The sequence below is a fragment of the Castor canadensis genome, chromosome 9 (assembly GCF_047511655.1).
Source record: "Castor canadensis chromosome 9, mCasCan1.hap1v2, whole genome shotgun sequence".
Classification (NCBI taxonomy): domain Eukaryota; kingdom Metazoa; phylum Chordata; class Mammalia; order Rodentia; family Castoridae; genus Castor; species Castor canadensis.
Genome location: NC_133394.1, coordinates 85,740,470 through 85,765,455, shown reverse-complemented (window position 1 = coordinate 85,765,455; position 24,986 = coordinate 85,740,470). Strand labels below are relative to the sequence as shown.

Below are 24,986 nucleotides of genomic sequence, written 5' to 3'. Positions count from 1 at the left end.
ATTTTAATTCATTTTTATATATAGATATTACTTTCATTTACTTTTTCATTTTTTTATCTTTGATTTTCAATCCTCTCTCTGTCTCTCTAATGTCTGTTCAGCTTACTGTCGATTAGTACACTAACACTACCTGTTTATACCTTTGAAACTCTCTTGTCTGATACCTGGTTCTGCTTTCTCCCTCTTCTCTGTATATTTGTTTTCACCTTTTCTTTAACTTCTTGCTTTCCATCTCAGCTCACCCTTCCATTCTAAATATTACCATTGTTATTATTACAAGCTAGAAAATACTTAATTGCACACAGTACAGGCACAGTAACAACACCAAGGACAATGACGGGAAGACAGAAAAAACAGGGAAACCAGTTTCCCCACAGCAAAAAATTAGTACAGGAACCAGAGGGGAATGAAGAGAACAGAAACTCAGATACAGACTCCAACAAAATGAAGATAAACTATGCCAAAGAACCCAATGAAGCCCACAAGAATAATTTAAAAGAAGACATACTACAGGTACTCAATGAGAATTTTATAGAGATGATACTGGATAGGGTCAACCAAAATGTACAGGAGACACTCAAGAAATTCCAAGACAATAAAAATAGAGAATTTGAAAAAGCAAAAGAAATAAAGGAAACCATAGAAGCACTGTATAAACACCAAAGTGAAAGAGGGCACACAATGAATAAATGGATAAATGAACTCAGGACAAAAATAGACAACATTAAAGAAGAAAACTGCCAGAATATGGAAAACCTCAGAAAAAAGAACGAAACAGAACTGCAAAAGAAAACGGAAGGCCAATCCAGCAGAATAGAACAAACAGAAGACAGAATCTCAGAACTTGAAGATGAAATGGTAATTAAAGGAAAAACCAAAGAACTATTAATTAAACAACTCAAGACCTGTGAAAAGAAAATGCAAGAACTCACTGACTCCATCAAAAGACCAAACTTGAGAATCATGGGCATCGAAGAAGGAGAAGAGGTGTAAGCGAAAGGAATGCATAATATATTCAACAAAATAATAATGGAAAATTTCCCAAATCTAGAGAAAGATAGTCCCATACAAATGCAAGAGGCCTCCAGGACACCAAACAGACCAGATCAAAATAGAACTACTCCACGACATATCATCATTAAAACAACAAGTTCAGAAACTAAGGAAAGAATATTGAAGGCTGTAAGAGAGAAAAAACAAGTAACATACAAAGGTAAACCCATCAAAATCACAGCAGACTTCTCAACAGAAACATTAAAAGCAAGAAGAGCATGGGGTGAGATCTTCTGGGCACTGAATGAAAATAACTTCAACCCCAGGATACTCTACCCAGCAAAGCTATCATTCAAAATAGATGGAGCAATAAAAGTCTTCCATGATAAGCAGAAACTAAAACAATATGTGACCACAAAGCCACCATTACAAAAGATTCTGCAAGGGATCCTGCACACAGAAAGTGACACCCAACTTAACCATGAAAAGGCAGGCAGCACCAAACCACAGGATAAGAAAAAGCAAGACAATAGAGAGTAACATCAAGTTAGGTACACACAATCAAACCTTCAAACAACTAAGACAACTAAATGGCAGGAATCACCACATACCTATCAGTACTAACGCTTAATGTTAATGGACTTAATTCACCCATCAAAAGACACCGTTTGACAAAATGGATTAAAAAAGAAGATCCAACAATTTGTTGCTTACAGGAGACTCATCTCACCAACAGAAATAAGCATATGCTTAGGATGAAAGGCTGGAAGAAGATTTACCAAGCCAATGGCCCCCGAAAACAGGCAGGAGTAGCAATACTTATCTCTGACAAAGTAGACTTCAAACCTACATTAATCAAACGAGATAAAGAAGGACATTCCATACTAATAAAAGGGGAAATAGACCAAAAGGAAATAATAATCATCAATCTGTACACACCCAATGTCAATGCACCCAATTTCATCAAACATACCCTGAAAGACCTAAAAGCATATATAAACACCAACACAGTGGTTGTGGGAGACTTTAACACCCTATTATCATTAATAGATAGGTCATCCAAACAAAAACTCAATAAAGAAATCCAAGATCTAAAATATGCAATAGATCAAGTGGACCTAGTAGATGTCTACAGAACATTTCATCCAACCTCTACACAATATACATTTTTCTCAGCAGCCCATGGAACCTTCTCCAAAATAGATCATATCCTAGGGCACAAAGCAAGTCTCAGCAAATATAAGAAAATAGAAATAATACCGTGCATACTATCTGACCACAATGCAGTAAAAGTAGAACTCAACAACAAAAGTAAAGACAAAAACCATGCAAACAGCTGGAAACTAAATAACTCATTACTTAATGAAGAATGGATCATCAATGAAATAAAAGAGGAAATTAAAAAGTTCCTGGAAGTCAATGAAAATGAAAATACAACCTACCGGACCCTATGGGACACAGCTAAGGCAGTCTTGAGAGGAAAGTTTATAGCCATGAGTGCATATATTAAAAAGATTGAAAGATCCCAAATCAATGACCTAATGATACATCTCAAACTCCTAGAAAAACAAGAACAAGCAAATCCCAAAACAAATAGAAGGAGAGAAATAATAAAACTAAGAGCTGAAATCAACAAAATAGAAACCAAAAAAACCATACAAAGAATTAATGAAACAAAAAGTTGGTTCTTTGAAAAAATAAACAAGATTGATAGACCCCTGGCAAACCTGACTAAAATGAGGAGAGAAAAAACCCAAATTAGTAGAATTAGGAATGCAAAAGGGGAGATAAAAACAAACACCATGGAAGTTCAGGAAATCTTCAGAGACTACTTTGAGAACCTATATTCAAATAAATTTGAAAATCTAAAAGAAATGGACAGATTTCTAGATACATATGATCATCCAAAACTGAACCAAGAGGAAATTAATCACCTGAATAGACCTATAACACAAAATGAAATTGAAGCAGCAATCAAGAGTCTCCCCAAAAAGAAAAGTCCAGGACCTGATGGATTCTCTGCTGAATTCTATCAGACCTTTAAAGAAGAACTGATACCAACCCTCCTTAAACTGTTCCATGAAATAGAAAGGGAAGGAAAACTGCCAAACACATTTTATGAAGCCAGTATTACACTTATCCCAAAACCAGGCAAAGACACCTCCAAAAAGGAGAACTATAGGCCAATCTCCTTAATGAACATTGATGCAAAAATCCTCAACAAAATAATGGCAAACCGAATTCAGCAACACATCAAAAAGATTATTCACCACGACCAGGTAGGCTTCATCCCAGGGATGCAGGGGTGGTTCAACATACGAAAATCAATAAACGTAATAAACCACATTAACAGAAGCAAAGACAAAAACCACTTGATCATCTCAATAGATGCAGAAAAAGCCTTTGATAAGATCCAACATCATTTCATGATAAAAGCTCTAAGAAAACTAGGAATAGAAGGAAAGTTCCTCAACATTATAAAAGCTATATATGACAAACCTACAGCCAGCATTATACTTAACGGAGAGAAATTAAAACCATTCCCTCTAAAATCAGGAACCAGACAAGGATGCCCACTATCTCCACTCCTATTCAACATAGTACTGGAATTCCTAGCCAGAGCAATTAGGCAAGAAGAAGGAATAAAAGGAATACAAATAGGTAAAGAAACTGTCAAAATATCCCTATTTGCAGACGACATGATCCTATACCTTAAAGACCAAAAAAACTCTACTCAGAAGCTTCTAGACATCATCAATAGCTATAGCAAGGTAGCAGGATATAAAATCAACATAGAAAAATCATTAGCATTTCTATACACTAACAATGAGCAAATGGAAAAAGAATGTATGAAAACAATTCCATTTACAATAGCCTCAAAAAAAATCAAATACCTAGGTGTAAACCTAACAAAAGATGTGAAAGACCTCTACAAGGAAAACTATACACTTCTGAAGAAAGAGATTGAGGAAGACTATAGAAAGTGGAGAGATCTCCCATGCTCATGGATTGGTAGAATCAACATAGTAAAAATGTCGATACTCCCAAAAGTAATCTACATGTTTAATGCAATTCCCATCAAAATTCCAATGACATTCATTAAAGACATTGAAAAATCTACTGTTAAATTTATATGGAAACACAAGAGGCCACGAATAGCCAAGGCAATACTCAGTCAAAAGAACAATGCAGGAGGTATCACGATACCTGACTTCAAACTATATTACAAAGCAATAACAATAAAAACAGCATGGTACTGGCACAAAAACAGACATGAAGACCAGTGGAATAGAATAGAGGGCCCAGATATGAAGCCACACAACTATAAGCAACTTGTCTTTGACTAAGGCGCTAAAAATATACGATGGAGAAAAGACAGCCTCTTCAACAAAAACTGCTGGGAAAACTGGTTAGCAGTCTGCAAAAAACTGAAACTAGATCCATGTATATCACCCTACACCAAGATTAACTCAAAATGGATCAATGATCTTAATATCAGACCACAAACTCTTAAGTTGATACAAGAAAGAGTAGGAAATACTCTGGAGTTAGTAGGTATAGGTAAGAACTTTCTCAATGAAACCCCAGCAGCACAGCAACTAAGAGATAGCATAGATAAATGGGACCTCATAAAGCTAAAAAGCTTCTGTTCATCAAAAGAAATGGTCTCTAAACTGAAGAGAATACCCACAGAGTGGGAGAAAATATTTGCCAACTATACATCAGACAAAGGACTAATAACCAGAATATACAGGGAACTTAAAAAACTAAATTCTCCCAAAACTAATGAACCAATAAAGAAATGGGCAAGTGAACTAAACAGAACTTTCTCAAAAGAAGAAATTCAAATGGACAGAAAACACATGAAAAAATGCTCACCATCTCTAGCAATAAAGGAAATGCAAATTAAAACCACACTAAGATTCCACCTCACCCCTGTTAGAATAGCCATCATCAGCAACACCACCAACAACAGGTGTTGGCGAGGATGCAGGGAAAAAGGAACCCTCTTACACTGTTGGTGGGAATGTAAACTAGTGCAACCACTCTGGAAAAAAATTTGGAGGCTACTTAAAAAGCTGGACATCGATCTACCATTTGATCCAGCAATACCACTCTTGGGGATATACCCAAAAGGCTGCTACTCCAGAGGCACCTGCACATCCATGTTTATTGTGGCACTATTCACAATAGCCAAGTTATGGAAACAGCCAAGATGCCCCACCACTGACGAATGGATTAAGAAAATGTGATATCTATACACAATGGAATTTTATGCAGCCATGAAGAAGAACAAAATGTTATCATTTGCTGGTAAATGGATGGAATTTGAGAACATCATTCTGAGTGAGGTTAGCCTGGCCCAAAAGACCAAAAATCGTATGTTCTCCCTCATATGTGGACATTAGATCAAGGGCAAACACAACAAGGGGATTGGACTATGAGCACATGATAAAAGCGAGATTACACAAGGAAGGGGTGAGGATAGGTAAGACACCTAAAAAACTAGCTAGCATTTGTTGCCCTTAACACAGAGAAACTAAAGCAGATACCTTAAAAGCAACTGCGGCCAATAGGAAAAGGGGAACAGGTACTAGAGAGAAGGTTAGATCAAAAAGAATTAACCTAGAAGGTAACACCCACGCACAGGAAATCAATGTGAGTCAATGCCCTGTATAGCTATCCTTAGCTCAACCAGCAAAAACCCTTGTTCCTTCCTATTATTGCTTATACTCTCTCTACAACAAAATTAGAAATAAGGGCAAAATAGTTTCTGCTGGGTATTGAGGGGGGGAGAGGGAGGGGGCGGAGTGGGTGGTAAGGGATGGGGTGGGGGCAGGGGGGGAGAAATGAACCAAGCCTTGCATGCACATATGAATAATAAAAGAAAAATGAAAAAAAAAATAATAATTTTAGTGTTAGTCCCTCAGCCTCCAATTCTGAATATAGTACTTGAGAAGGAGTTCAGTCATTGTCTCATCAAAGGAGAAAGAAACAAAAAACGAAACAAAGAAACAGAAAAAACAACAAAAAGAAAAAACAAAAACAAAACAAAACAAAAATCCCAAGTTCAAATGCAATACAGTTTCAGTTAGTCCTTCAGCTTCCGGTTCTAGTTCTGTCTTGTCTCATCAAAGGAAGAGAAAAAAGGAAGAAAAAAAAAAGTCTGGAGACTGTTCTGTGAATGTCTATCGGAGGCTGTGGCTCACCTGCGTGCTGGTGTCAGCCTGCTGTTGCTGGAGGCTTTATTGATTGCAGATCTCAGGAATGCGCCTAACACTCACCTAGCCCCTCAGGCTTTGTTTATTTAGAGTTCTGGGTGTGACAGCCACTGTTACAAGCCTTCTCTTCTGCATGCACACTGGGGGAGGTGACACTACACCCGCCTTCTCCGGCCAGTGTGTTTATTTATAGATCACGTGGGAAGTTCCCCTTCCCTGCTCTGCAGTGGAACCCTCCTCACGACAGTCACTGTTATAAGTTTTCCTGCTCCAAGGTTGCTGGGCAGGGGCCACCATGAGAACTTTCTTTTGAGGTAAGATTGGAGGTCATGATTGTGGGTCAATGAGTCACTAGAAAGAAGAAAATTATGCTCCCAGAACTTAGGGTTGCAGACCTGGGTCAGTCCAGCGGCATTTCTTATGGATCATACGACTCTGAGTATACTAGTTAATGGCTCTGAGCCTTATGTGATTAATTTTGTGCAAAGCTGATGAAGCCTGCACTCCCACACACTGTATCAGAATGACATGGTGCATGTGGAAGTGGTGTGGAGATAGCAAGTAAACTGTGGCTTGTGGTGAAGGATGGGGCTTCCTGAGGGGTGAGCACTGGGGTTATGGCCTGACATCTTCACCTCATGCATAGATGCCTGCTCATCGCTCAGATCTCACAGCATCCTCGCCTGACCTCCCCATGGCCCAATGTCTCCTGCATGAGTGGGCTGCCATTGCAAGTTCACAGTTGTTACTGTGGTGATTTTATCACCGCACCAGGATTCACCCAGTGAACTGGGGTACAGAACCACGTGAGCACAGGCTGCAGGAGATGGAGACAGACAGGGGAAGGAAAACAAAACCACAGCTGGAGAGACCTTCTCAGTAAAGGTCAGTGATACCAATGCATTCAGAAGTAAAAGTGAATAAGGAATTTGAAAACAGTCTGGATTAATATCTAACACAATGGTTCAAATATGATAAGTGGTAAACCCGTTGGATGGAAACGGTCTTCGGGTTTCTAAAGTAGGTAAATATAAATACTTAAAACCCATCCTCTCTCCCAAATCCATTCTATTTTCATTGGGTGTTGACCCCTCGGTGACCTTGCTCTGGAAATAGAAACACAAAGGCTGTGAATTCAGCAAAGGAACCTGAATGGAGCTGGTTTCAGCTCCAGCAGCAGAAACCAGGTGTGTGGTGTCCTGCACAGGTGTGGAATTGCTGCCAGAGAGGTTTATAACTCCTAGGCCTTTGTTCAGGGCCCAACCATGGCAATGAATCTCAATTCAGTTACTTTGGTTTGCCTCTGGCGAAAAAGTCAGAATGAATTGGAGTCCAGGTATTTTGTTTAATAATCTCCACACACTATTTCACATTTAGGGCACTCAATTTCTAAGCTCAGTTTTCAATTTTGCTAGATGAAATATTTGGAAGATATTTTGTTCCCATTTGATCCTACAGACCTGTGTAGTTATTTCTGTAAGAATTCTGGAAGTGAAAAAGAACATGGTGAGCTTTCTATACTGTTGCAGGAGTTTGCTAGCTGAGATAGGAGACTTTTGAGACAATTCTCAGGAAGCAACGTTTTATTGTGCCAGCACAGACTCAGTGGACTTATGTTCAAAGGTTGAGCCCTGAGAACAAAGGGGTCTCACCTTATACACCCTTGCAAACAGGCTACAGAAACAAAAAGCAAGGTCTAATCCATATATGGTTATATTTTATTTTATTGGCTACTTTACCCTAGTGCTACATGACTTTCTCCTACCTGGTGCTATGTGACCTTCCTCATGTTCAGATTTCTCAGGTTTTATCTCTCTCTGCTATGCCATCCCTACCTCCCTACTACTTTCTCAGGACTCAGGCCTAGTCTGTTTTCTTTTGATCCTCCTCTCTGCTACGTTATTTCCCCATTTGATGCTTGGACCCATTTAAGGTCAAAGAGCATCATCTTAATTTAGGGGTTTGTATTTTTATAGCATCATTACATGTATGGCCAGTTTTCTTTCTAGAACAGCCTTTATAATAGTTTTGATAAACCACAGCATCAGGGGAACCAGGCAGGGCAATATTAAGTGTGCTCTTAGATTAGGCCCATTGCCCCCATCAGGGTTTTGAATCCACCTAAAGCAGAAAACCATCCTCCAAACAGGTCATTGGGATCTCATCCTCTCCAAGTCTGGATGGGGACTTGGGCAAGCTTTCTCATTCTGTCTGTGATCTCTTTTACAACCCTTTTTAAAAAAAAAAAAAAACCATTAATCTGTGAGCAGCAGTTGTTGAGGTTAAATTTTATTTTTTTTTTACAAACTTTTCCCTCAGAAGCAAGCAAATAGTCTAAAGCCAAGCAGTTTTGATAGATGGCATTGTGCATCTTAATGCTTTGTTTTGTCAGCAAATTGAGAGTTCTTGCAGTTTTATTTGTTATAATTTTAACAACAGCCTGCAGCCTGATGATGCAGTTGAGCATATATATAGGGGTGAGATAGCCCCAGGACCCGTCTTCTGCCCAGGTGGCAGAACCATAGTACTGGATGATTTACTCAGGAGGCCATTTGTCATCTTTTTCCCAAACCCAATGGTCTCCCATGTTGGTCCCCCCCACAAACATAGTATGAAGTGACATTCAGTGTCTGGGCTAGAGACTCAGCCAGTGAGAGGAACAAGTTTTTAGCTTTGGCAGAGACAGAAAATCCACTACTTACCTCCTTATAAAAGGAGTGAAAAACTTGGTATGAGGAACTCTCATGGGTAACAGTTACTGATTTGAGGTGTATCAGACACTCAGGGTCAAGACCCCTTTTATCTATTTTTACACTAATTACTTTTCCCTGTGTTTAATCAGATGGCTTAAGTACAGTGAAATTTACAGGGTTACAGGTGTTACGGGTGCAGTCACAACCCTCCCTCTGAAGGAGGGTTGCATATTTTGCCCTTTGTTAAACCAGATCAGTAACCATAAGTAAGTAACCCTCCTGCTCAAAAGAGATAGAAGAGAGCAAATAAAAACCTTTCACTGTGAGACCAGTCAGTGAGGGCAGTTTCTGCCCAGCCTATGGCAAAGACTAGGGTGAGAACTACAGCAGCAGATACTGACAAGGGGCGACAGTGCATTACAATGAAAAAACTGGTGTGAAAAACATAGCCCGTTTGTCCTGTTGGAGAGTTGACACCTCAAGTTTCTGCCGTGCGTAGACTAGTCAGCTTCTGGAGATGACTAGAGCAGGGCTGTCACCCCATTGCTCTTGGTCCCCTGTTGTTTCCTGGGAAGCGGAGTCCTGCTGAGGGAGGACGCTCAGGTTCCGGAGGGTGATCCTGCATGGTGAAGCCAGATCAGGGATGCACTCCCACTCAAGAGAAGCTGGCTTAACTTGACTGTGGTGGATCCAAGGAGTGGTGAGATCCTGATAGTTATCTTGACAAAACAGAAACCATTTTAAGACAGTTTTTATAAATGTTATTAAGAATAATATTTTAAAGATAGTCTTGTTGTTATGAGCTTAGGGAATTAAGTTTTAGTTTAACATCAGTACATTAAATTTTGACCTTATAACTCTTAGATTTTAGTTAACTTAATCACTTACATAAGCATCTACATCTTTGTGACAACTTAATATGTGCCCTCTGGGGGAGCTTGTCTTTATCCTTTTTTATCCAAAAGTATTTTTTTTACCTTTTATTTTTTAAAAACCATATCCTTAATATCTTTTATATATTTTTGTCACTTGTTGAAAATAACTCATAAAATCTTTTAACTTAGAGCCTTACATTTGTATGAAAAAACAAGAAAGAAAGCAACTTTGAAATTATTTTTGTATAAAAGCAATTTATAGAAAGCCCATTTGTTAATTAGACCCATTTATTATAAGAGAGAATTAAATTTCAGATTGTATTTGTGGCAGAATGAAACATGTGAAGGTCATTTGTTTAACTACCCAAATTCCAAGATTCCTTTGTAGGCTGTGGCCCCTTTTCTTCTTCTTCTTTTTTTTCTCTCTCCTCTGGTCTGAGCTTGAGTGTTAACCCTGGAATGTCTATATTTTAGTGAAAGAGACCTGATTGAAATAAGTTTGATATCTGCTTTTTAAAAGTAGCAGAACAGAATAATAATTTTTTCATTGACTTTATAATAAGAAATGTTCTCAAGATGTTTATAAATTTATGTGTAAAAAGCCTAAGCAGTTTATAACAGAGATTGTTAAAATAAATACCCTGTTTTTTGTTACCTTGAGTATCATATTAACCTTATAGCAGCAGTTTAAGAACATTTTGAAGATGTTTACACACACACACACACACACACACACACACACATCTCATGTGAGCACACCATGAGATGGATGCATAATCTGACCAGCCACTAGCAAGGGAAACATAAGCATCTCATGACTGTCTTAATAACAGACCAAGCTTACTGAACCAACCTTTTGGAACTGTTTCTTTTTCTTTTTCTTTTTTTTTTTTTTTACAAGCAATAGTCAAAGTTGCTCTTTTTCTCACACTTTTAGGTAGGTTCTCCCTGTTTATACTCCCTAGAAGTAACGATGTCAGCAAGTTCAGTATTTCTGGCATATTTTAATAATCCTAAATTGTTATTTATTTTTTTTTTATTTTTAAGGCATAAAAATTCAATTGAAGGAGTGTATTAAACCTTTCATCCTTTTTTGTCTCCAAAGATTTCATGACATTTTATTTTTCTTCTCTCTCTCCTCACTTCATACATAAAGATCTCATCCCAATTTTGTTTTCATTCCTCCATTTTCCCCTGTCTACATTCACAACCCTTCTGCAACATTCCTCTTTTTTCAAGTCAGACCAGATCTTTTGTATCAGTGCAAGTCCATCCTTCATGTGCTAATTTTTATAAGAGCTCAGTGCTGAGCCTCAGTCCTCCTTCAGGATGCCCATTTTGGGTGAAGATATGCAAACTGGGGCACCAAAGCTACCCATTAAGACTGGAAGACTGGTTTTTCCTCAGTCCGCCCAATAAATTTCTACCTGAATTTAAATAAACAACGAAGTCTGGTTTTTGAAGACCAGTTTAGCCTCTTGGCTTTTCCCATTCTTCTGGGTGTTAGGTTTTTCTTTTACAATTACTCTGTAAACTTCATCAACAACAGTTTTATCTAGTGACCCTTCTGGGGGCCATCCTACACCAAAAGCAGGCCAATCTACAACACAAAGGACCTTTAGCTTGTTAAGAGTTAACTCCATAGTCTCCATTAAATCCCTTTTTAAAGTTATTAATCATACACTCCAAGGGAGGGTTTTTATTCTGATTTCCCCCTATCTCCTCCTGATACCAGACTGCCAGACACACACAGAGTAGGAGGGCACTCCTCACTCAGTTCACAGCTGGGCTGCATATCAGCTTGCATTTTCACATACTCTCATACAGCACCATACTTCCATCCCGCTCCCTGAAACTGAGAGACACAGCTTCACCCCAAAAAGGCAGTTACTAGGGTGTCTCATTGGGAGGTGATCAGTCTCTCCTGCTGCCTCCTGGGGCAGGCCTAAATTTGAACCTGGGTTCTTACCAGTCTGATGAGCAGTGCTCTCTTCCCCTCACTGGTTCCTGTGCCTCACTGGGTTCCGTTGTGCATCCGAGGCCCTCACCCTGACTTGCTGGGAGGGTGAATCTCCCTCTGGATCAAGCTGTCCATTGGTGCCTGGTGGGATCTCCTCCTGGAGACAAGTGACAAGGACCCAGTGACAAGGGAGGTGATAACTCACCATCTTCACAATTCCAGATAACAATCCCCCAAATGTTGCAGGAGGTTGCTTGCTGAGATACAGGACTCTGAGGCAGATTAGCAGAAAGCAATGTTTACTGTGCCAGCACAGGCCCAGAGGACTTGTGTCCAAAGACTGAGCCCCGAGAACAAAGGGGTCTCACCTTATATACCCTTGCAAGCAGGTTACAGAAGCAAAAAGCAAGGTCTAATCCATACATGGTTATATTTAATTTTATTGGCTACTTTATCCTAGTGCTATGTGACTTTCCCCTCCTTGATACTATGTGACCTTCCTCATGTTCAGATTTCTCAGGTGTTATCTCTCTGCTATGCTATCCCTACCTCCCTGCTACTTTCTCAGGACTCAGGCCTAGTCTGTTTTCTTTTGATCCTCCTTTCTGCTATGGTACAATCTGTGAAAAAAATAAAAGGCAGTATCTTTATCCCACTATGGTAGACTTCAATGGTTACATTTTTAGAAATTTGTGGCAATATGCATACAATGCAAACTTTACTTTCTGAACATTTTTAAGTGTATGGTTCAGCAGTATCAATTGCATTGGTTGTGCCACCAATCTCTAGAACTTTTCCATCTGGCAAAACTGAAACTCTATACCCATGAAGCAACAGTTCCCTGTTTCCTACTCTTTCTCCAGCTCCTAACCACTATGCTGTGTTTACATTTTTTTATTGAACAGGTTGCTAGAAGCTCTACCTGGGTAGGTGACCATAACACATCCCTGGGAGTTAAGAATCTAGAATCACTAGGTATCTATAAGAAACTAGGTAACCTACAGAACTAGTGATTTGATACAATCCTATGCAACGAGGAAACAAAATTCAGGGGTGGATTCATAAGCCCCTAAAGATGGGTAGAGTTTGGATATATGTAAAGCCCTTTAATTCCCAGACATGAGTTAATTGCCTGTGGGAAGGAGCAAGCAGTTCAACAGCTGGAGGAAAAGTAGGAGATTTAGGCTAAATGGTCAGTCATTCATTTTGGAAATATGTATTGAATATACCTGAGCCAACCCTGGCTAGGATTTTGCACTCAAGGAAAATAAATCAGGATCTCTGGCTGCCAGGCAAGTGGTCTAATAAGATACAGTAGAAAATAAATTTGTCTTTATTCACTGCCATGTCCACAGTTTCTTGCATGCCTATAAATACCCTTTTCCTCAAATATACTGACTTTGGTTGGCAAAGGTAGAGATGCCCATTAAATGATTCATTTTTCACCATGTGGTTCTTTAATAAGATTCATACTAACACGTTTGCCATGGAAATGAATTTGGCTGAATGTCTACCAAGCATTAGCAAGTCCCTAGTCATATTCACTCCTTGGAAATACCTTTGAGCATTACTATCTTTACTTCATGGTTGAAGAAATAGAAGCTCACAGAGCCAAGTGACCTTTCCAGAGTCACAAAGATAGAAAGAAGCAGAATCAGCATGCGACTCAAATATTTTGAATATATTAGGTAATCCCTTTCTCTTCCCCATTTGTTACTCACAGCTAGAAAGCTGTCAATCAGTCACCAGTGCTCACATGACCAAGTATTTACTGTACAAGGTTTTGGGAATGTTGTAGTGTGTCCACACACAACCAGTCTCAAAATGTTAAGCATTGCAAAAGGATGCTTTGAGAGATGAAAATATAGGAACCCCCCAAGACTGACACTGACCTTAATTGCTGTTGGATGCAGTCAGACACATTCAAGTTTGTTCTGTGCTGTGGGAGGGTTTGGTTACTTCGCAGGTGGGTTCAATTGAATAGTGGGTAGGAACTCTGATCCCCACCCAGACCAGCTGAAACTGGTTTTGGTATTTGCATAGCCTGAGACATACACATTTCTATGAAATTTTTGTTTAATATACTGTATTTGAAGCAAAATTTAGAATCAACACCTGGGCAGAGAAGTAAATCTTAACCTTTCACCTATTCTGTCAGTGCCATTTTAAGCAAAGGGAAGGACACGTATTGTCTTTGTGAGGAAAAAAAGACTGTTTGACATAGCACAAATCTTAAGAAAATGACATGCACATTGCTCTTTCCCCCTAAATGATCCAATAATGGGGAAAGTTGACAGGAAAATGCTAACAAGACACAATTGCAAAAGTTAACAGTAATAGGAAGGAACCCACTTCTTCATTAAAACAAAAAAAGGGACTATGTGACTTCAGTTATTTGCATGGTATACCAGGTTCTTAGTTTACTAGTGTTAATTTTAATAAGCTGAATGAACTTTAACCACTGTCTGCCAGACTCAGAATCCATAACGGACTCAGTGGATTACTGTAAAGGCCACTCAGTTACAAAAACACAACAAAGAACTCTTCTTACCTCACTTGTGCAGATTATAAACCAAGACTACAAGAACAGTGTTTTCTGGAAACAGTGTCAATTTCAGTTTCTGGTCAAACCTCAGCTCTTTGGAAATAGGGGTTCATCTTGTCTCATGTCTCTGTATTCACCTCCAATGGACTATTTGTATATTGTATACTTATGTGAACAATAATGTAAACTCAGTCACCACAACTGTGAGAGACATTTAATTAAGCAGAGATGTTAGAAACAGAATAATATAAGGACATTGGTTACTATCAGGTTTGCTTTCTTTCCTTTCAGGGATGAAAACAGAGGGCACTTCCTTATTAGGCTTACACTGTTTGGAGATTTGACTATCATCTCTCTCTTGATTTCTTAGAAGACCAGATAAAAAGCTTTATTTTTGATCTGGTGATGTAGAACTTTAACATGGGTGACTCCATTTTGGTTTGGCCTATTAGAGACTAGCACAAGAGCTCAGTCCAGGTTAAAGTTCTCCCACACATTTCATTTAACACCTCTGTTGATTTTACAAGTGTAGACAAACTATGCCCTGAGGAGAAATCCCATGTCTTCCTGTTTATGTAAATTAGGTTTTATTGGAAGCAGTCATACTCATGTGTTCATGTTCCCTGTATGGCTGGTTTTGCTGGAATGGCAGAGTTGAATACTTGTAACAGGGACCATCTGGTCCATGAAGCCTAAAACATGTACTCTTTGGCTTTTTATTTTAAAAATCTGCACACTCTCAAATATCCTTCCTTGTCCTCCTTTTCTTCTGGTGAGATCCTGCCCTAAATTTGAGCCCTTCTTCTTACACTAAGTACCCCTGCTTCTCTATGCATCTGTAGTATTTACAGGGGCCCCATTTTCTATCTGTTGTAATCACAGGGTTGGTATCTATCTCCTCTCCTGGCCATGGTTTCCCTGGCTGCAGGAGTCATGTCTTATGTTTCTTTGTAGCTCCCTGGGATCCTAGCACAGGGAAAGGCACATAGTAGGTATTTGTTAAGTAAATGGGAGAGGTGGCTACAATGGGAAGCACCTGGGTATTAGATCCAAGAAAGACCCATTTGGGGTCCAGTCTCCTCTACTTCCTTACTGTACACTTATTGGACACTGATTGAGCAAGTAACTTTTGTGAGCCTTGATTTTCTCATCTGCAAAATGGAGACATTAATAGTCAGTGAGGCTTCCATGAGATAATGCATCTAGGCACTTGGTACAGTGTCCCCTGGAATGAGGGAAGAGAACAGAAAGCTGTGGATCCCGAGGAAGGGAAAAGTAGAGGAAGTGATAAGGAGACCAGACAACATTTTACCACTCAGCATTGTTGGAAATCTCCAAAGGCCCTGAGCTCTGGTAGGCTCGTCTCCAGACAGGCTCAGCTCTGAGGACAGTTGCTGCATCACAGACCCAAGCTCTGTCTGCAAAGAAGATTTTTGGATTGGGCCCAAGTGCAGATAGTGATTGACACACTTTTCAAAACCCTAGGCTTCACTAGGCACTGGTGTCTCCTGCCTGTAATCCTAACGACTCAGGAGGCAGAGATCAGGAGGATCCTATCTCAAAAAACCTATTAAACAAAAGGGCTGGTGGGGTGGCTCAAGTGGTTAAGCGTGCCTGCCTAGCAAGCATGAGGCCCTGAGTTCAAACCCCAGTGCTGCTAAAAGAAAAGGAAGCCCTTGGCCTCTACCTGGTTCTAATGACCCTCTACAGGATGCAGCATCCCACAGTCTGAGCCAGGCTGTTAGAATATTTTTAAACCAAATGTTCAGTGTTTTCAGGTAAATGTGCAAATATTGGCTTCATGAAGTACTGGGGCAAGAGTTCTTAGTCCTAACTGGGCATTGGGGCCACATCTGTAGTCTCAGCACTTGGGAGGCTGAGGCAGGAGGATCAGAAGTTGAGGCCAGCCTGAGCAACATAATCAGACCCTGTTTCAAAAAAAAGACAAAACAAAAATAAAAACGAGTGAACAAAAAGTTCTCAGCTCTGAGCCCACATTACCTGAGGAGTTTTAAAAAAAATATCCATGTTGACCCTCTCTCCCTTGCAAGATTCTCACTCAATGGTCTGGGGAGGTGGGCATTTTTCTCTTTGATCTCTTAGGCTTTTCAACATCACTTAGGCAGACAGTTTCAGACTTTCTTACTAATATCAATGGTGCATTTGAACATGCAGGGTGGGAAAAGCTTCTGTGAGAAGACCTTGCTTAAACTGGACTTTTGAATATATTGGACTTGGGGAGTACTGGTTTGAGGCTAAGTTATGTACACATGATATGAAATTCAGAAGTCTAAAAGGACTTATCATAAAAGTGTATCTTCCTCTTTCCCTTTGCCCCCTCCCCTGTTCTCCAGTCTGTAGGTAAGTCTTACCAGTTATTTACACTGCCAGAAATACTCTTTACAGTTGCTGCGAAGGTTTGAAAGTTTCTCTCAAAAGTTCATGTGTTTGGAAACTCATTTCCCAAATTCATGTTAGTGGTGTGTGGAGGTGTGAACTTTAGATAGTGTCATGAGGTAGGCCCCCAGAATGTCACCAGTGGCTTTATAAGAAGAGGAAGAGAGACCCGGGCTAACTCACCTGCTCTATCTTGCCATGTGATGCCCTCCATCACGTTATATTGCCAGGTCCTCACCAGATGTCAGCACCTTGATATTGGACTTCTCACCTCCAGAAGCACGAACTAAACAACCTCTGTGTTTATAAATCACCCAGCTTGTGATATACAGTTATAGCCAGAGATGGTTGTTATTAAAGATCTTGTCAGATTGGTTAGGGGAAATGAGAAGAAAGGAACAGGTGTCACTTTCTGATCCATGACCAAGTACAGAATGTTGTCTATCAAGTCTAGCTTGAGTGATGAAATTCATCTGGAAAAAAACCAAAAAGTGAGTTTTTATGATGGACTTCCTCCTTCCCTCCCTCACTCCCTCCCTCCCCCCACACTCTCTCATTATTTCTTTCTTCCTGTGACAGTGATTTTTTAATTAAATTTTTAATTTTGAGATCATCGTAGACTCACATGCAGTTGTAAGATATGGTGCCAAGAAGTCCCGTGTACTCTTTACCCAACAAGCTTAATTTTAATTTAGTGTTAATCAAGATGCTTCAAATCACATCTGCTGGTGCTGTTCTGAAAAGCTACTGCTGTGAAATCAGTTGAGAGCCAGGTTGTGAGGGATGGGGAGGGGTGCAGAGGAACAAAGTATTTTCAGCTTTCCCGCATGGTTGCTGGGAAATGAAAACTTAAGTGCTTTGTTGTCATGGCAGAGTTCCAGCAGGGTGACAGGTGCTCCCGTGGGGGCTGGAGAGACCAGGCAAGAGAGACCAGCTGGGGGAGGAGCATTCTCTATGTGCTTCAAACAGCACTTTCTATCTGTGTCCACACTCCAGGTCATAATTGACAGAGCACTGGGCCTGCTTATTCCAAATCCTGTCTTCTTGGTCTCCATTGTCACAGGAACACACAAGTGAAGGCAGCAGCCATTCCTGACTCTCTTGGGTTTCCAGTTGCCTCTGCACTGTGATTGGACTCCTCAGTAGCACAGGCCACTGTTAAAAGATAGCCACAGACACTCCCCACCTCTTACTCCACGTACTCTGTCAACAGGAAGGAACACATGGTCAGAAACGTGGTGGAAAGGGGTTTATCTTTCTCCAATCCATCTTCCACCTGACAAGTGTTCTGCTGAGTAAATATTATTTGTATTAGTACATCTTGATACATTAATACTTGGGGTTTTTTTGTTTTTGTTTTTTGGTGAGATTGGGGTTTGAACCCAGGGATCTGTACTTGCAAAGCAAGTTCTGCTTAAGCCACACCTCTAATCCATTTGGGTCTGATTATTTTGGAGATGGGGGTAGGTTCATAAATTATTTGCCCAGACTGGCCTTGAACCATGATCCTCCTGATCTCTGCCTCCCAAGCAGCCATGATCACTGGATCCTGGCAATACTTGGTATTTTATGTGCTGCTTTTGGTAGGGCAGCAGGGACGACATATTCAACATGTGTGTGATTTAAGATATTTAAGGCATCAAACGGGAGAAACAATAGACTCAAACCATTAATAACACAACCCCCAACCCCCGTTCCGAATTTATGTGAAGTAGAAAACCGAATGCATGTGAGATGCAGATACATTGCTTTCTGTATTGATACTAACACGTTTATTGATACACTGGGCAGAATGTTAATGTTTTACATGCATGATCCCTCCTAATCCTTCCAAGTCTGTGATGTGCCACTATCGTCTTCAGTTTATTACTGGAGCAATCGATCTTACAAAGGTGCAGTCATTGCCCAAGGTTTACATGCTGGTGGGCGAGGCAAAGTTTGGACCAGATTTGTCTGACCTATAGACGCTTTATCTACTTGTGCTATGTATAGCTGGTGAAGCCTTTGTTCCCAGAACAATGCTTTGTTTTGTCTGTATGGTGGTGGAGCTCCAACCCAGGGCTTTGTACATGTATAGTATGTACTCTACCACTGAGCTACAACCCCAGCTGCAGAACAGTGTTCTTTTTTTTAAATTGTTTTATTATTCATATGTGCATACAACGCTTGGGTCATTTCTCCCTCCCGGCCCCTACCCCCTCCCTTACCACCCACCCCACTCACTCCCTCTCCCCTCCACCCCCTCAATACCTGGCAGAAACTATTTTGCCCTTATCTCTAATTTTGTTGAAGAGAGAGTATAAGCAATAATAGGAGGGACCAAGGGTTTTTGCTGGTTGAGATAAGGATAGCTATACAGGGAGTTGACTCACATTGATTTCCTGTGCAGAACAGTGTTCTTAAGTCCAAAAAATCCAAAATCAAAACCAAACCAAAACAGAGAATTACAAAAGAAAGAAAAAGAAAAAAAAGAGAGAAAAGAAAAAAGTAATTCTACTGAAATATCAACCACGACAGGCCATTTTGAAGGTGGCCTCAGTGGGCTCTCCCCACCCCGGTCTTTGCCTTGCTACATTTACAAACCTCAGTGAAATTTGGGCTATTTCTTAGAAATACCTATACTGAAGTAAAATGAAACTTAAATTTGACCAATCAGAAGCACCAACTAACTTACATAACTTAGGAATTCTTAGCGGGATAAACCAGGCAAGGCACTGTATAGTTGTACCCAACCAAATCTTTCTTTTTCTCCTGCGCACCTGAGAAGATCCTTCCTCTTGTACTCCCTCAGGGAGCCCCAGACCATCTCTGTTAATTCCTGATTCATGGATTGCTGTTTGGTCAAATAGACTAAATTTTTATTGTGCCTTAGTTTACCTTTTAATGCTGGACAAAACACATATCTTGTCTGACTATTTGGTCCAGGCATCAAAAGTGAGGGAAATACATTATCATCTTGGAACCCAATCAAGCTCCCTGCTCCAAGGTGCAGACAGCTTCCATGTTGGCACCTGGCTGGAAAACGTGCTCATCTGGGATTGGTGACCAGGCTAGGGAAGGCTGATCCAGCCTAGCACACATCAGTGAGGTGCTGTGTCTGAGATAACAAGATCAGCCAGTCTTCACTGTCTAGGAGTATTGATGAGAAAAAAATTGTAGAAACTCTTAATGGTACTTAATCAAACATTGAACTGCATTAAGAAGACCAAGAACAATGTGAAAATAGAGATAAGGCCTATGAAAAAGGAAACCCATCCCAGGAAAAATGACATAAGTCCAGGAAAGTTTGACAAATGTGGCCCTCAAAAGGCGGCAGGGTGGGGACAGGCTGGCAGCAGAATTGGAACAGCTTCCACAAGAAAGGGGTGATTTCTTTTGATGCCCTAGAAAAGAGGTTCCCACTACCTCCTCCTGGACAGAATGCAGACGTGTTCTTAAGGCAGTGCTTCCTCCATTTTCTAGTGACAAAGCAGCAGGGAGCACCTCTTGGGGATAGGGGAATGGTTCAAAGTCGCCTATTTTGAAATCCTAAGTTCAAAATTTCTCTGCAGTCACATGCTTAATTTAAAAGTATGTGTGGATTTTCTTTGCATTTTACTCCATGAATATATCCACAGTTGTATTGGTACACAAAGGTGTTTGCAAAGTGCACTGCCATGTAAAGTAAGATCTAACCTGTGCACTTGCACATCCTCACTTCCTACTGTACATCTCTGGGGAAACATTCACCTCAACTTGAGAAGAAGGGCATTGAGTTATGTGTAGAAAAGAATGATGCATGCATCTGGAAATTCTCAAGAAATCCTTTTCTTATCTTTGCAAAGAAAACTAAAGAACTCTAGGATCTATCTATCTATCTTACTCAGTTTGGGCTGCTATACCAAAGTACCCTGGATAAGGTGATATACAAGCAACGGGAATTAATTTCTCACAATTGTGGTTGTTGGAAGTCTGAGATCAGGGTATCAGCAGGTTGGTACTGGTAAGGGCCCTCATCTAGGTTGTAGATTGATGACTTTTCACTGTTATCCTCACATGTCAGAAGGAGATGAGAGAGTTCTCTAGCAAAATGCACTAACCCCAGTCACGAGGGCTCCACTCTCATGACCTCACCATCTCCCAAAGGCCCTAACTCTTAATCATATTGGAGGTTAGGATTTCAACATATCAATTTGGGAGGAATACGTTCAGTCCATAACTACGCATGTGTAAATATACATACATACATAATACAACATCCTATGTATACTAACTTGTATCTATTCTAGAGCAGGGCTAGAATAGTCAACACACTAGTTGACAATTACAATGGAGATTTTAGTTCCATATGAGGTAAACAGCGCCATGCAAAGATGTTTTCTTATGTTGACACTCTCCCCTTTAAAAAGAAGGAACCTAATTCACCTTTAAATGTAGGTCAGACACAGTGACTTGCTTTTAACAAATGGAATGTTCTAGAAGCCTAGTGTGTGACTAGCTAAGTAATTGTTGCTTCTGTCTTGCTCAATTCATTGTGCATTCTGGAGAAATTGAGTTGCCCTGTTGTGAGGACACTCCAGCAGCTGGTGGAAGAGCCTGCTGGGAGATGCTGCTCTCAACAGCCAGCACCAGTGGGCAATGCACAAGAAAGATATAGGGGCATTTTTGTTTGTTTGTTTGTTGGTTAGTGGGACTGGGGTTTGAACTCAGTGCTTTGCAAGGCAGGTGCTCTACCACTTGAGCCATGCCTCTAGCCCACGAATCAGCTATAAAATCAGGTGACAGACCCCAGTCGAGTCTTCAGATGACAGCAGCCCCAGCCAGCACGTCTATTGCAAGGGACTTGGCTGTGAAATAGAGTGAGAAATAATATGCAGCAATTCCCAGGTTATACTGCTAAGTGAGGAAAAGGGTCCAGAAGAGTGTATCTATCATGCGTCTGTAGGAAAGAAGCAGATATTATATAAGACACACACCCACACTTTCGTAAAAAGAACTGTAGAAAGTCTAGGCTAGAAACTGATGAGTAGGGTTATTGATAGGGCATGGAGTAGGGGAGCGGAGAGTAGGAAGAGAGAGACTTCCCTAAACATTCTAAAAACACTATTAAATAAAAAGATAAAAAAAACAGCTCTAAAATACAAACCGAGACTATGAACACTACCTGTATATTGAATTGAAAACAATAAAACAGAGAAAAGTATTATTTCAAGCAACTTTTTTTTGAGACAAGGTCTTGCTGTATAGGTTCCAGGCTGGTCTTGAACTTATAATTTTCCTACCTCAGTCTCCTAAGAGCTGGAATTATAGGCATACACTGCCATGTCTAGCATTGAAACAGCTTTAAACTATAGCACTTTGATTGTACATAGTTAGTGGAATATATTCTAAGTGTAAAAAAAGCTGCAAAGAAATCTTATATGTCTCTCAGTGAGTGCATTGCTACTAGTAATAATGGTATTGTAATTTTGAAAATTACTTTATGTAGGTTAGAAAATAAGTAAATACATTATTTTGTGTGTGTGTGTGTGTGTGTGTGTGTGGTACTGAGGCTTGAACTCAGGGCCTTCACCTTGAGCCACTCCACCAGCCCTATTTTTGTGAAGGGTTTTTTGAGATAGGGTCTCTTGAACTATTTGCCCAGGCTGGCTTCAAACTGCAATCCTCCTGATCTCTGCCTCTTGAGCAATTAGGATTATAGGCGTGAGTCACTGGTGCCTGGCTTATGTCAGTGTTTTAAGAACCAGATTTCAGTGTGAGAGAGAACAAATATAAACATGATATAAAATCAGTTGAGAAAAAGTTATTTGCATTTAAATTTGAGTTTAAAATGTCAACATGAAGAGCTGGTGAAGTGGCTCAAGTGGTAGAGCACCTGCTTAGCAGCCCCGAGTTCAAACTCCATTACTACCACAAAGAAAAGAAAATATCAATATGAATTTATTCATTTAAACACATTGGATCTGGAGGTGTTGCTCAGTGGCAAAATGTGTATTTAGCATGCACAAGACCTGAGTGCCATTTCTAGCACTGCCGCCCTGCCCAATTCCCCAGCTCTGTCCCCTGAAAAAGTCTAGAGATGACTTTTGGGTTGACCCAATCTCTTTTGGGTGAATACTTTGCCTTTTGGGCAACTTCCTCTTTCCCTTTGAAATGGGGGAAGTTTGTGCACTCACGTTGCATTGGGTGAAGTTGTGATGGGTCCACAGTGGGTTTTTGATTTGCTCTGGGTGCAAGGTCTTATCCTACTTGGACTAGGTCATTGTCTTTGCTGTCATTGACTCCTCTTGGCTTCCAGTGGAATGTTTGCATTGAATGGCACTTCAGGCCCACTATGCCTTTTGAACTTTCCAGTATCATCCAAGGCACACAGGCAGCACCTACAAAAGGACACCCCCATTTCAAAACACCCAGGTTACTAGAGTTATCTCCCTAGAAACTGCAGAAAGGATGAGGTCCAAGTTCTTATTGATGTGGAGTGAAATAGCAGCTGTTCACCTACACAGGAACACAAGGAGCTAGAGGTTGCATCTTCAGGTCCAAATCAGAGCCTGAGCCTGATCCTAGAAGACCACTCTCAGAGATACAGGCTGCTGGACTCATGTTCCAACACTCCTACACATGAGGTCACAGGGGCCTCTACAGTATTGTCAATTAAATCCATCTTGCCACCACCTCTAAGATCTAAGCACCACATCTTGCCAATTAAAAAGGATTTCTACCACTTTTTAGGAACATAAGCAACTGTCATGTTGGGCTAGCAATGATTGAACCACTTTTCCTCTGAGACATGAAAACCCAAGAAAAACATTTACACCTCAGAGAATATGTTCCTGATAAGAGGATTTCAAATGGTGAATTAGTATCTCTAGATTAATCCTAATAAGACCACGCATATCCTGTAACACTGATGAACACACACGTGCACACAGACTAGAAATACAGAGGACAAGCACAGAGATGATTTTTATCAGATAAGATTCATTTCATGCAGCCATCAGTATATAAGTATTCTAGAGGAATTCCATAATTTAGGATTTTATGAAAAAAAAAACCCCACAAAATTTCAGAATGACTGAACCTTGTCTCTGTTCTACACAGATGTAGCTCCTGGTGTCAATTTCTACTTCCTGCTTGCTAAGGAACTGACAGTCCAGGTTAACCTCTGTGGCCTGGGAAGTGTATCCAGGATAACCTGGATCCTGTTTTCAGGGTTTGTGCCCTTCCCATCCCACACTCTTTGGGGATGTCCACTTCCTGCATCTGGGTCTTTATTAGAAATGAAAGTTCTTTTTTGCTTGACCTTGGCTCAAAACATCGTTCTCATAACCAGTGGGTCCTTATCAATTCCTTTATATCAGATTGTCTTATTGCCTGTGAAAGGCAATATAACAGGATGACAATCAAAGACTTTCAGTTTCCTCAACTGAAAAATGAGTCGATAAAGCAAGGTGCTTAGAATAGCACTTGGCACACGGTAACACTCTGTGGGCTCTCAGTTGTTTCACTATCTGTTCCTCTTGAAAGAGCTGCAGCTTGTGAGACTTTGCGTGTTCTCAATTTAATTTTGCTGTCATAAGTAAACCACTAGCAAATAGTGTCATATACTTCAACAGGTCTCTTGGCACATTGCATGAACTGCACTGCTGTTTGATTGTTTTGGAACTTGACATGAGTAAGCCTGTGATTCTAGGAACGGGAAAATTATGTTTCTCTTGCCCTTCATCTGTTGTCTGCCTTTTAGACATTTAACTAATTATCAGCCTTTCTACATGAGTGAGTAAAAGCAAGAAAAAAGAGAACTGAAAATAATTTTTAAAGAACAAAACTCAGTGGGCAGCTGTTGAAAGTCTGAGCAGTTCCCCATCTCCTTGCATTAAATTTATCTCCATACTATCTGTTCCCTTTGATAACTGTAGGTTTGTTTTTTTTTTTGCTGGCATTAAAATATTCTGAAAATTGTCAGGAAATTATTTCTAACTCCTTTGTTTATAAAGAAAACACATGACAGAACTTCTGTAATTCTGGCTGTGAGACTGTTTCACATTCACAATCCATCTATTGAGCTTATGGCAAATATTCTACCATTGTCTGGTTGGAATCAGGTTTAATGGCTTTAAAAGATAGGTGAAACTAAAAGAACACATTGAAGATTACACTTAGATGACATAGCATTCTATCTGAAGTAAAAAGTTTCCTTAGTAGATTTTAAGTAGACTTAAGTAGTAGAGATCAAGTGTGAGAAAATCATCTCTCTGTTTATTTACCCTTCCAGATAACGTAGCTGCTAGAGTAGTGCTGGATCACTGGATTTGGGGGTTC

At 40.2% G+C, this 24,986-nt stretch overlaps 1 long non-coding RNA gene across 1 annotated transcript; it reads right to left on the bottom strand.

Moving 5' to 3' along the window:
- Window positions 1–8,521: 8,521 nt before the first annotated feature.
- On the bottom strand, window positions 8,522–13,712 carry LOC141410753 (uncharacterized). Its single transcript, XR_012435540.1, has 3 exons — window positions 13,636–13,712; window positions 11,753–11,900; window positions 8,522–9,627 (listed from the first exon to the last, which is right to left on the bottom strand). It is a non-coding gene; the product is annotated as an uncharacterized lncRNA (long non-coding RNA).
- Window positions 13,713–24,986: the final 11,274 nt, after the last annotated feature.